General features: G+C 38.9%; 1 protein-coding gene and 1 long non-coding RNA gene across 2 annotated transcripts in view; both read right to left on the bottom strand.

Annotated features, from left to right (window-relative positions):
* Window positions 1–13,392, bottom strand: part of LOC119525087 — a 184,678-nt gene that overhangs the window by 28,316 nt on the left and 142,970 nt on the right. The window lies entirely within an intron of this gene.
* LOC119525090 overlaps window positions 1–13,392 on the bottom strand; it is a 50,453-nt gene that overhangs the window by 24,225 nt on the left and 12,836 nt on the right. Inside the window, exon 3 of the long non-coding RNA XR_005214914.1 lies at window positions 560–793. This is a non-coding gene — a long non-coding RNA (uncharacterized LOC119525090). The remainder of the gene's footprint in view (window positions 1–559; window positions 794–13,392) is intronic.

Raw genomic sequence — 13,392 nt, 5'->3', positions numbered from 1 at the left:
TCCTTCAAAAGGTGAATGAATAAACAGTGATATAGCCATACAAAGGAATTAAAATTGGCATTTAAAAAGAGTGAACAACAATATGCTCAGCATCATGGATAAATCTCAAAAACATTATCCTGAGGAAAAAAAGGACACAAAAGAATACACACTTTATGTTCCTAAAAAGACTAATCTGTAATAACAGAAAGCAGACCAATGATTGCCTGCGGCCAGATGTGGGGAGGATGGTATTACAAAAGGTTGAAAAGAACTTTTTGAGGTGATAGAAAGGTTCTATTTGTTGACTGTGGAGATGGTTATACAGATGTATATATTTAGCAAAACTGTACAATAATATAGGTACGTTTTATTGTATGCAAATTTGAGTTCTATAAGACTGATTTTAAAAACTATCATGAAAGGACATAAATATGCTAAACTAGAGAAAACAGTCTTTATAATATCTTTTTAAAAGAAGAATAAAATATCATCTAATGATGTTATTCATGAACAAGAAGTCCAAGTCCTCCCAACAGGCAGAGAACAGGATTTGGAATTCTGACCAAAGCTATGTTACCTTAAACAGGGGAAAGGAGAGGAGTGACTGGCCTTGGCAGCACCAAACATGTACCATAAGGGCATCACACCACTCCTTGTTCCAGGTGCACACGTGGCCACAGCCGGCACCCAGCATGCCCAGCCTCACCCGCAGGGCCACAGCACTGCCCTCCACCAGGACCTGTGGTGCAGCACTGCTCTCCGCCATGGCCTGCAAATCTGCCCTCCTCTTCTCCAGGTCCTTCAGGGAATTCTAGAAAATAAACACACAGTGGCCCAGTCAATCTTTTGGAGAATTGTGAAAGTTTATGCAACCTAAACTTTGTAAACTCTCCCTCAGCAGGTGTGATGCCCTACTTAGATGCATTCTTTGACTTGATGCATTCTGTGACACACACGACTCCCCAGAGAGTTTTCCACAACTTACTAACATGGTGAGAGTTCTTAGCTCCAAAAGAACATTAAAATTTCAGTGAAAATGCTAATGAGGGTAACATTCAAATGTGGAAAATGTAATTTTTTCATTTATTTTAAGTATAAATTCCACTTATTACACACCCACCTATTTTCTTCATCAGTGCTCTGGACACAAAAAATCAATTTCATTTCTAGTAAATATGTGTTGGCCAAACAGAATATCAAGAAACTCATGATTCTAAAAAACTCAAAATGAATTGCTCTCTTGGACGACAAGAGGAAACTATTGGTGTGCACAGTGTTTATTTACAAGGATTACATCCTGTGAGGAGACTTCACTTTTAATCTGTTATATAAACTCATGAAATATTTCATCTTATGTAAATCAGAGGAGAACTAGCAAGTCTAAGCTTTGGTCTTAAAATCACCATCATATGCAAAGAGACAAGGCTGTATGGTGTGGGGACCACTCAGCTGAGACCTTCCCAAGTCTGACCAGGCAGAGAGGAGGGTCCCAGGGTCAGAGAGGGGATAGTGGGCTCCACAGCTAAAGTGACTGAGGACTTTCAATCCCAAAGTAACAGGTGCACACCCACCCTACTGCTGAACCTATTAAACAACATATACACCAATAACTCCAAAGATCTCAAGTGTACATTTAAATCTCACAACATTAACTCACATATTGGATGGCATAAAAATGGCAAATCCACAAGTAAGTCAAGATTTACACACTCACTTGCCATATTATTAGTGGTGCAGCTATAAAAAGGAAAGGGGCCCAGGTATATCTTCCATGTGTTACTCTGTAGAGGAGTGTAACATAAATACAGAGAATACCCATAACCAAGGTCTTGGCAATTGAACTTCCTGCCTTCCCTCAGTGGCTATTTATTGATTGACAAGTATAGTCCTAAACTACAGTAAGAAATTTTTAACTACAAGTAATTAAACACTACAGACACTATGTATGCTAATACATTTTATTGTAAAGAAAATGACTGTTTTGAAAATAATCATATTTAATATTTAGAACAAAAGTGTTATTTAAGTTGAGGAATAAAAATGCTATTTAAGTTTTGCATTGAAAATAATTTTATATAACTTTTAGGTGCTAACACTTTAAAATGTTGTGAAATATGCACATTCTTTACAGCTGAATACACTAAGCTGAAAAGTGGCTTAAGGCCCCACAAAGGCACAGCACCTATGTAGGGTCACCCAGGTGACGTGCTGGGATCCACAGGAAAATAGCTGGTAAAAAGAGTTGCTTTTAAAATATTTTCTTTCCTAGGACTGGTTTCAAAATCTAAACCTCAATTACCAATCTCACTTCACATACTGAAAAATATGGATTGAATGCCTTTTCAGTCCCAGGCACTCTTCTAGACATGTATCCTGGGATACATCAGTGAAAAGAGAAAAAAAGTCCAGGATCCCTGACTGATGGACTAAAGAAGACAGACCCAGGTCAGGAGGAGTGGGGAGAGCAGTGCTTGCTTCTTCATCCAGACCTCTCCTTTCAGAGGCTGACTGGGAACCTCTGCTCCTCATCTTCCTCCCAGAAAATGGTTACAATCCTGTGACCTGACATCCACTTTTGCCACGTTCTCCTTATCAGCCCTCCAGTTATCCTTTCCTGTTGGACTTTATCATTCTTCACTTGTTGACATTTTCAGATACAGCAAAGCATCCTGCTTCTGAATTTCCATGTCCCTTGAACTACTTGCTTTCCCAATCTGGCCCTATTTGTCCCTGGCCTCATTCACATTTTCAACCCTAAATGTCTACAACCTTAACAGAAACAAGTTCAAACACTTGGCTCCATGCTCCTGCCTTGGCTACTTTGACAATGTGGATGAAGTTCCTGCCACAAGGTTATGACAGGATTCCCATCCCAGAAACACTATTCTGACCATCTTTAAGCAATTTTCTTGTATTCTCAAAGTCAGTTTACCTCTAAAAAGAAGACTTTTCTGAAAGACATAATGAAATAAATGTGCTCCCCAGCACATTAAAAGTGTATCTTTGGTAGGCAAATTATAAATCCCTCCTTAAGCACAAAATAAATATGAGTCTAAAAAGAATGTCAAAAGACTTCTGGGAAGATGGTGGAGTGGGTAAGGTGGTGTAGGTTTCTCCTCCATGAAAGAAATTATAGAGGGTCCGGAGGATGCTAGGGACTGCAGTTTCAGGGTGTGACTGACTACAAAGGGACCCCTACAGTACGTGATGGGGACATGAACAAAAACATGGAGACACAGCACCTTGAGGGACAGGGTGCATTTGTTTGCCTAGGACCACCTTCTGGAGCTGGCAGTATCAAAACAGCCACTGGGCAAGGGAGTGAGCAGTGGCTCTCCACTCCCTGCACCCACCTTGGTAGTTAGCTGGGGAGGGGTTCCTCCATAGCCATATGGCTTGGAGCTTCCATGAGGCATCCTGAGAGGCAGCATTTACTCTCCCCCCACAGAATTCCAGGGTGTGCACAGCCAAGAAGCAGGGATAAGTAAGGGCACCATATGGAAGCATCAGAAACCCCTAACACATACCACAGGCTCACAGGCACATGGCAGGAAAGGAGCAGGACATGTTTGAGCTGGAGGGTGCCCATGAGTGGACTCCCTGTCAAACTGCACAGGGGACACATCACGGCACAAGGGTAGGCAGTTCCCAGTGCACCCAGAGAACTGGGGCACTGATTGGATGCCCACCCAGCCCTGTGCAAAGAAGAAGTTCTGGGATAGCTGCCTTGAAAATAAAAGGCAGCTCAAGAGTGCAAAGTTCTGGTAGGCTAGGGAAACTGTAGTGCAGCAAGCTGTAGCCATGCCAAATCATATGTAAGTGGTCAAATAATCCTGCATTTCCCAAAATAACCTTATCAAGATGAGCAAATGGCCCAAAGCCAACAGAAAATCATAAAGCACTTGAAGAATCTAGAACATATGGACAAGTGAAGTAAACAAATTAAAAAGCCGAAAGAGACACAAAATTTGGAGCAACTAATCAAAGAAATACATACAAATCTCCAAACAACTTCAATGAGATGGCTAAAGACATAAAGGACACCAAAAACAATCTAGAAGAGCATGAAAAAAACCTGAAAGAGTAAATAAAATTAGCACATCTTATGGAATTAAAAGATAATGTGCATCAAATTAAAAATATACTAGAGAAGTAGATGGCAGCATAGAAGCAATTCAGTCTCCCTGGAATAACTAATAAACAATCAGGAACAACTACTAAATAATCTAGAATAACTATAGGGGGACAAATGTGACCATGTACTCACCATACACCAACAGGAATTGGGAGGAATGCCCCAAATCACAGCACAATATCTGCAAGTAAAAACTGTGGATCCAAGCTGGGAGCCCCCTCCCTCCACTGCTGACTGCAAAGCCTGCAAGACCCCTCCCAGACAGCAAACTGCAAAGCCTTGCTATGCTAGAGAGCAGCACTCGCTGGGCAAATGAATATAGTTCAGCTGAGCTCCAACTGGGGTTTTAATTAACAAGGAGACAGAGGCTTTTGGTGATGACTGACCTTGGAGAGCTGGAGGACCTCTCTGAGAGGGAGGGGAAGCCCAGAGGACTGGGTGCTGTTTCTGGTCAATGGTTGAAAGTGGTGGGGCCCACAGACTAACCCTGAAGGGGGCCTTCTGTCCCTTTTTCAGCCCAGTGGAGAAAGTCTCAGCCATTTTTCAATTCCCAGGGCTCAGACCCAGGTAAGGGATGAGACAGCAGAGTCAGACATCATTCAAATACTAATGACCTCTCCCTAGGGGGTGTATCTTCTCTAAGAGAAAAGAGGTGGTGCCAAGCTCTACTACCCACCTTCCATTCAGAACAAGACCCCAGAGCCTGGGGGAAAACAGCCACCCACCATACCTCCTTAAACCAGTCAGGAGTGACAGGCTGACAGGCACCACATGCTGGGAAGAAAAGCACAGTGATTTGAGGCCTCGCAGGTTGTATCAATCTAAGACACACTCAGGGAGATGTAATATTATTGCCTCCTACTAGACCTGAGTCTATTCTGGTCTGGGAAAACCTGCGTGGGGTAACCAAGGAAACCAGATTCCTAGACAACAGAAAACTACAACCTACACTAAGAAAAATGATCTTATGACCCAGTGAAAGGAACAAACTTACACTTCAACTGAGATACAGGATATAGAATGAAACCAAAGAATGAGGAGTGGTTGCTTATTATGAGCAGAATGTTCAACTAGGGTGAACTTAAACATTTGGAAATGGACAGATATGATGGTAGCACATTGTGAGAATAACTAATCATGTTGAGTCTCACTGCTATTACTCAACATTGTGCTAGAAGTTCCATTCAGAACAATTCACCAAGACAAAGAAATAAAATGTATCCAAATTGGAAACTAAGAAATAAAACTGTCATTATTTGCAGATAATAGGATCTTATATTAGGAAAATCCTGAGAAACTGATGACAAAGCTATCTGAGCTAATAAACAAACACAGCAGAGTGGTGGGATATAAGATTAATGCACATAAATCAGTTATGTTCCTATACATTAGTAATAACCTAACTGAAGAGGTAAAATAAAAAAAATTCTGTTCACAATAGCAACTAAAAAACATCAAGTACCTAGGAATAAACTTATCCAAGGATGTAAAAGACGTCTACACAGAAAATTAGAAAACTTCAGTAAAAGAAAAAAACAGGACCTAAATAAGTAGAAAGACATTCCATGATCATAGGTAGGAAGGCTAAATGTCAATTAAGTCATCAATTCTACCCAAATTAATCTACAAATTCAATGCAATTCCAATCAAAATTCTAACAACCTACTTTGCAGACATGGAAAAGCTAGTCCTCAAACTTATTTGCAAGGGAAAGGGGCTTGAATTGCCAAAAATTCCTAAAAATAGAAGAACAAATTGGGAGAACTTACACTTCCAGACTATCAAGACTACTGCAAAGGCACAGTGGTCAAAACAGCATGGTATTGGCACAAAGAGATATTGACCAATGGAATCGAATGTTTGGTTGGCTGATTTTTGATAAGGTCCCCAAATTCACGGAACTTGGAAAGAACAGTTATTTTCCACAAATGGGCCTGGGAGAACTGGACGCCCATTTCAAAATGAATAAAAGGACCCCTAGCTCACACGCTATACAAAAATCAACTCAAAGTGGATCAAAGACCTCAATATAAGAAACAGCACAATAGTAGTATATTGTATTGTATGACATGTTATTTTTCTTTTTATCATTTTTTCTTATTGCTAAAAAACAAACAAACAATTTTTCTTGTAGTAATCAGTATGTTCAAGTGCTGATTGCGGTGATAAATGTACAACTTTATGATGATACCATGAACAACTGATTGTACACTGTGGATAAATGTATGGTATGTGAACATAACTCTATAAAATTGTAGGAAAATATATATATAGGAGTAAAAGTGTTGGAGAAAACATTGTGAGAGGGATGATGCCTCACCAGTATGTACTAACTACAATGTGTAAACTCAGAATTGAATCTTAGAACATAGCCTAACGTGGACACAATAATTGTAATAGTCCCTAGATTGTAAGCTCTTACAGCAGTTAACTCTATCCCTGAATTGTAAGGCCTATCTCTAAACTTTGAGATGTTGATCCCCTAGTGTATAACCTGATTGGTCTCTGGAACAAGCTCGGCAGATATGAATGTCAGTATTAGTGCATACAGCCACTGTCAAAAAAAAAAAAAAAAAAGCTGAAAAAGAGCCCAGACTTCAATTAGTGATATGAATGAAGCAGGTCTGGTTAAGACCAGGGCAAGCCAGGCCAAAGGGTAAAGGTTGAAACTGATTGTGTTTTAAAACTTCAACTTTCATATGAGACCAAGGGAATAGATATCTATTTGGTACAGGATCTAAATTTTCTAAATGGTACAACTCTACAGTCGACTGTAGACTGTAGACACCACAACTGCATGAAACTTTGAATAGGAAGTGAGATATGGCAGGTTAGTATAGGCTGGAGTGAAATAGTGACATATCCTAGACTAATTTGGGCAGATAATAAAAAATATATTTACAGCCTCCCCCTCCCCAGCCCCGAGGATATGGGGGAAGGTGCGGATGTGTTGGACATCCTCACCTGGACTGGTGTTGATGTTGTCACAAACATTGGGACTGGTGGTTTGATGTGCTGAGCCCTCAAGCATGGGACTTGCCCTTATGAAGCTCATTACCACAAAGGAGAGCCTAAACTTGTATGTAATGGTGCCTAAGAGTCTCCCCCTGAGTACCTCCTTGTTGCTCAGATGTTGCCCTCTCTCTCTCTAACTGAGCCATCTCGACAGGTGAACTCGCTGCCCTCCCCCCTATGTGGGACCCGACTCCCAGGGGTGTAAATCTCCCTGGCAACGCAGAGTATGACTCCCGGGGATGAATGTGGACCCAGCATCGTGGGACTGATAGTATCTTCTTGACAAAAAGGGGGATGCAAAATGAGACGAAATAGTTTCAGTGGCTGAGAGATTCCAAATGGAGTCGAGAGGTCACTCTGGTGGACATTCTTATGCACTATATAGATAACACCTCTTAGGCTTTAATGTATTGGAATAGCTAGAAGTAAATATCTGAAACTACCAAACTCCAACCCAGCAGTCTGGACTCCTGAAGACAATTATATAAGAATGTAGATTACAAGGGGTGACAGTGTGATTGTGAAGACCTTGTGGATCACACCCCCTTTATCTAGTGTATGGATGAGTGGAGGAATGGGGATAAAAACTAAAGGACAAATGGGGTGGGATGGGGGGATGATTTGGGTGTTCTTTTTTCACTTTTATTTCTTATTCTTGTTCTGGTTCTTTCTGATGTAAGGAAAATGTTCAGAGATAGATTGTGGTGATGAATGCATAACTATGTTATCATACTGTGGACAGTGGATTGTATATCATGGATGATTGTATGGTGTGTGAATGTATTTCAATAAAACTGAATTTAATTAAAAAAAAAAAAAGAAATGGCACAATAGAACTCTTAGAATATACAGAAACATCCTAAAGACCTAGTAATAGGAGGTAGCTTCTTTGACTTTACACCCAAAGCACAAGCCAGAAAAGAAAAAAACAAATGGGAACTCTTCAAAATCAAAAGCATCTGAGCCTCAAAAAAGTGAAAGAGCAGCCAATTCAATCAAAGAAAATATTTGGAAACCATGTAACTGATAAGACACTGATATCCTGCATACATAAAGAAATCCTACAACTCAACAACAATAGTACAAATAGCACCATTATAAAATGGGTACAAGGTAGGAAAAGGCATTTTCCCAAAGAAGAAATACAAATTGCTAAAAATTACATGAAAAATGTTCATCTTCTCTAGCTATTAGGAAATGTAAACCAAAACCACAAAGAGGTCCCATCTCACACCAGTAAGGATGGCTGCCATTAAACAAACAGGAAACAATAAATGCTGGAGGGGATGTGGAGAAATTGGAATGCTTATACATTGGTGATGGGAATGTATAATGGGACAGCCTCTGTGGAAGACATTTTGGCAGCTTCTCAGAAACCTGGATATCGAATTACCCTACAATCTGGCAATTCCAATTCTTGGTATATGCCCAGAGTTTATAAAAGCTGTGACACAAACAGAAATTTGTACACCAACATTAACAGTGGCACTGTTCACAAATGCCAGGAGATGGAAACAATCTAAATATCCTTCAACAAATGAGTAAACAAAATGCAGTGTTTGTGTACACATACACACACACACACACACACACACACAGATGGAACACTATACAGTAATAAGAATGAACAAAGTCCTGAAACTTATGGAAAAATGGATGAACCTTGAAGATATCATGCTGAGAGAAATAAATCAGACATCAAGGGAGATATATTATATGTTACCACTACTATGAACTCCCTGAACAATGTAAAATCAATGTCTTACAATGTAGAATATCGGGGACCTAGAAATAGAAGCTTATGGAGGGGGAATGATAATCTAACATGTTCAGATATGTTAATCAGGGTGAATTCAAAGGTATGGGAATGGAGAGGGGTGATGACTGTTTGCTAATGGGATTACAAGTATCAGAGCTTTCTTGAAAATGAATAGGATTGAAATGGGCTGTTTAAAGGCATATATCCCACAGATAAGCACTATAAATATAGATAGAGGCTCACATGATATATTTCTAATGTATGACACTGGTACAGAGAGTTCAAAACAGGATGGTATATGGGAAAAATCTACCTATCACATACTAGGGACTATAATTAATAGGAATACCTTACTAGTACCACACAAATACTAGGGACAAAAAATTAAGGGCTGAAATGAGTTACGGGGTGTTATGGGTCATGAGAATTGTTTAAAATGGAGAGTGATTAGGATTGTACAACTCAGATGATAATGTGAGCTATGGATGGATTATTGTAGACATACATATACTATGTAAACTTAGGAACCCCCTACTTTATAAGTCAAACCCTTGATCATGAGGCTTGCTCTTGGGAAACTTATGGTGGTTAAGGGGAGGATAAGACCACCTATAATTATGCCCACGTGTCACCTCCAGAGAACCTCTTCTGTTGCTCAAATGTGAACTTTCTCTCACTAAGTCCAACTCTGAAAATAAATTCATCACCCTCCACTCGATGTGGGACATGCCCCACCCTCCAGGTGAATGAGTCTCCCTAGCAATGTGGGAGATGGATTCCAGGAATGAGCCTGACACTGGCATCGGGGAGTTGAGAATGCCTTTTTCACCAAAAGCGTAAAAGAAAGGCAAAACAATAAGATTTCTGTGGCTAAGAGATCCCAAATAGAGTCAAGAGGCTGTCATGGAGGTTATTCCTATGCAAGCTTCAGCTGGATATTCCAAATGGCCATAGAATGGTAAGCCCATGTCAACAGTATTTCCAAGAACCCTAAAGAATACCTGGATCCCTATCTGAGACTCTATAAAAGATTCACTCACTAAGGTTATTCTTCAAAAAAAAAATCCTCCAGAGAATTCCTATGCTAGCTAAGTTCCAAAACCCAGAGCCAATACTCTCTTCAAGAACATCAATCACATGTGTCCCCTTTTCACATAATGTCAACACAACTTTTCAACATGAAAAAGTTATGGTGGTCATTGCCTAGACATCCCTGAAGATCAGGAAAGTACCAGAGGAAGGGGTAGCAATACACAAGATGAAATTTAACAAAGGATTATGAATACTGAATCTCTATATAATTTTCTTTTTACTAGTAGCTAGGGTTTTAGAATTGCTAGAAGGAAAGAAGTGAAATGGTAGGAATGTAACCCATAGCATTCTTTGAAATGTGCTCTATAGCTACTTGTTAAATTGTAATTTGTATGTTATCCAGTCTCTCTCTCTATATATATATATATATATATGGTAGTGAAACTCAAAATATTTCTTGAAATTTCCTATATATCTACTTGTTAAATCATACTTTTAAAGTTACTACATTTTGCATATGTTATATTTCACAATAAGGAAATACCTAAAACAATGGAACTATAACCCATAACATTCTTTTGAAATTTACTACTTGATAAATTGCATTTGGAAAGTTATCACTTCTATGTATATAAGTTATATTCCACAATAAAAAATATGATTTAAAAAAGTATGCAAAAAACTCAAGTAACTATTGTAACTGGGAGTTTTATACATTATTACAACTTTATACAGTAATACACTTGAACCCCCAATGGCATCTGGATGTCCCTGAAAAGTTCTGAGCTTGGGGATAATTTCTTCAAGCAGATGCGTATCGTTGAAAACCTCTAGCTTCAGTTTATTCCATTTTCCTTGGACATCATAACATTTTTGCTTGTATTTCTTTTCTCTGTGAGGAGGGGCATTTTTCTACAAAGCTTTTTTATTTTCCGCAAGTTTACCTATTGTAGGTTTTTGACACTGTAGGTAATGTCATCAACAACCTGGAAAAAGTATTAAAAGACTTAAAATATGAACAATTCATCTGTACAGATGAAACAATACGGACAATAAAGCAGGAAAAAGTCAGTTTTTCAAAACCCTTTTACCAAAAAAAGAAATGTGAAGAAATCATGAAAAAATAAGCATAATTAAAAAGTCAAAGCTCCCCCTTCATGATTTATGTGTGGGCCATACATAACACACTCTGTGCCCCAAATGTCTGAGCAAAAAGCATGGTGATCCATGTTGATTTGTTTTCTTCAAAGAAATAGTGCAAAGCCACAAAACTACTAATCGAAATGACCAGAAAAAATAGATGATATTCCTCACTGTATTAAAGATTTTTTAACAACTTGAGAAACTGGGCTAATTATAATAGAAGGTCTTCTTGCATTAAATAGATATTCATTAATAGCAATGAAAAGAGTGAAATATCTAGGAATAAATTTAGCCAAGGATGTAAAGGACTTGTACATGGAAAACTATAAAACATTGCTAAAAGGAATCAAAGAAGAACTAAATAAGTGGAATGACATTCCACATTCCAGGATTTGAAAACTAAATATTCTTACAATGTCAATTCCACCCAAAGGAGTTTACAGATTCAATATAATACCAATTTCTAACAGCTTTCTTTTAAGAAATAAAAAAGCTACTCGTCAAATTTATATGGAAGGGAAAGAGGCTCCAAACAGCCAAAATTGTCTTGAAAAAGTAAAAGAGTAGCAAGACCGAAACTTCCTGATTTTAAAACTTACTGCAAAACCACAGTAGTTAAAACAGTGTAGTCTTGGCACAAGGAAAGACATATAGACCAATAGAATCAAATTGAAATTTCAGAAACAGACACTCTCATCTATGGCACCCCTTTTCAAAATGGTGCCAAGTCCACTCGACAGGCAAAGATCAGTCTTCAACAGGTGGTGCTGGGAAACTAGATATCCAAATGCAAAAGTATGAAGGTGACCCTAACCTCACACCATATACAAAAACCAACTAAGAAACAGATCACAAGGGAGGGCAAGGTGGTGGCATAGAAAGGTGTGGAATTTAGTTAGTCCTCTAGAGCCACTAATAAATAGCCAGGAACAACTAGTAAATAGTCTGGAACAAGTGGGGACATCCCTGACTGGACACTATCATACACCTGCCTGGAATGGGGGGAACGGCTGAGATCACAGCATAGAACTCTAAGTAAAACTCCCCAAACTGCAGAGCTGGCACCCCTCCCCAACCAGTATGGCAGGCTGAGTGGAAACTTCACTGTGGGAAAAAGAAGCAGGCTACCTGGAGTGAGAAAAAGTAACTCAACCAAGCTCCAATCATGGTTTTTGTTAACAAATCTGGATCACTGAATACAAGCCACAAGCACAGATACACACTGAGCAAGCAGGAAACTACCCTGAAGTTGCTCACAGCAACTTTTTCTGGGGCTGACAGAAAAATAAATAAAAGCAGAGGTTTTCAGAGATGGCTGAACTCAGAATACTGGAAAATGCACATGTCCCAAGAAAAGAGGCACAGACAACCAGGTACCAACTCCAGTCAACCAGTGCAAGTGGGGGTCTGGTGACAGGCTCTGAAAGGGGGCTTTCTTTTCCATTTTTTTTCTCCCACCCCATTCTGGACGTTATTCTTATACATTATATAGATATCCCTTTTTTAGTTTCTAGTCTACTAGAATAGCTAGAAGGAAATACCTGAAACTGTTGAATTGCATTCCAATATCCTTGATTTCTGAAGACAATCGCATAACTATATAGGTATATATAGTTATAGTGACTGTGTGATTGTGAAAAACTGGCTCACACTCCCTTTATCCAGTGTATGCATAACTGAGCAGAATAAAGGGGGACAAAAAGTAAATGAATAATTGGGGGCGAGTATGAAATGTTTTGGGTATTCTTTTTTACTTTTATTTTTATTCTTATTCTTAATTTTTGGAGTTCTGAAATGTTCAAAAACTGTGATAATGCACAACTATGTGACGATACTGTAAATAATTGATTATAAACTTTGGGTGATTCTAAGGCATGTGAATATACCTCAATAAAACTACATTAAACAACAACAAGGAACAGTGGTCTGGCTAGGTAAGTCACAACTCCAGAAGTCATCCCCCAGCCACTCTTTCTGCAAATATTTGCAGAAGTATGCTTCATAATAGCCAAAAAGTAGAAACAACCAAAATGTCCACTGATTGGTGAATGGAGAAAAAAATGAAATATTATCCATAGAATGGAATATTATCCAGCCACAGTAAGGAATGAGATGTGTGCTAGTAAATGGATGAAACTTGAAAATGTTATGCTAAGTGAAAGAAGCTAGTCATAAAACACTACATATCATGTGATTCCATTTATATGAAATGTCCGGAATAGGCATATGTACAGCACAGAGATTGAAAGTGAAGTAGTGGTTGTCATGGGCTGGGGGAAAGAAGGATATAACAGGATGAATAATGGCCCCCCAAGTTCCTTAAACC

This window comes from Choloepus didactylus (assembly GCF_015220235.1).
Source record: "Choloepus didactylus isolate mChoDid1 chromosome 23 unlocalized genomic scaffold, mChoDid1.pri SUPER_23_unloc6, whole genome shotgun sequence".
Classification (NCBI taxonomy): Eukaryota; Metazoa; Chordata; class Mammalia; order Pilosa; family Megalonychidae; genus Choloepus; species Choloepus didactylus.
Note: the sequence above shows the minus strand (reverse complement) of the source record. Positions and strands in the feature narration are given on the sequence as shown.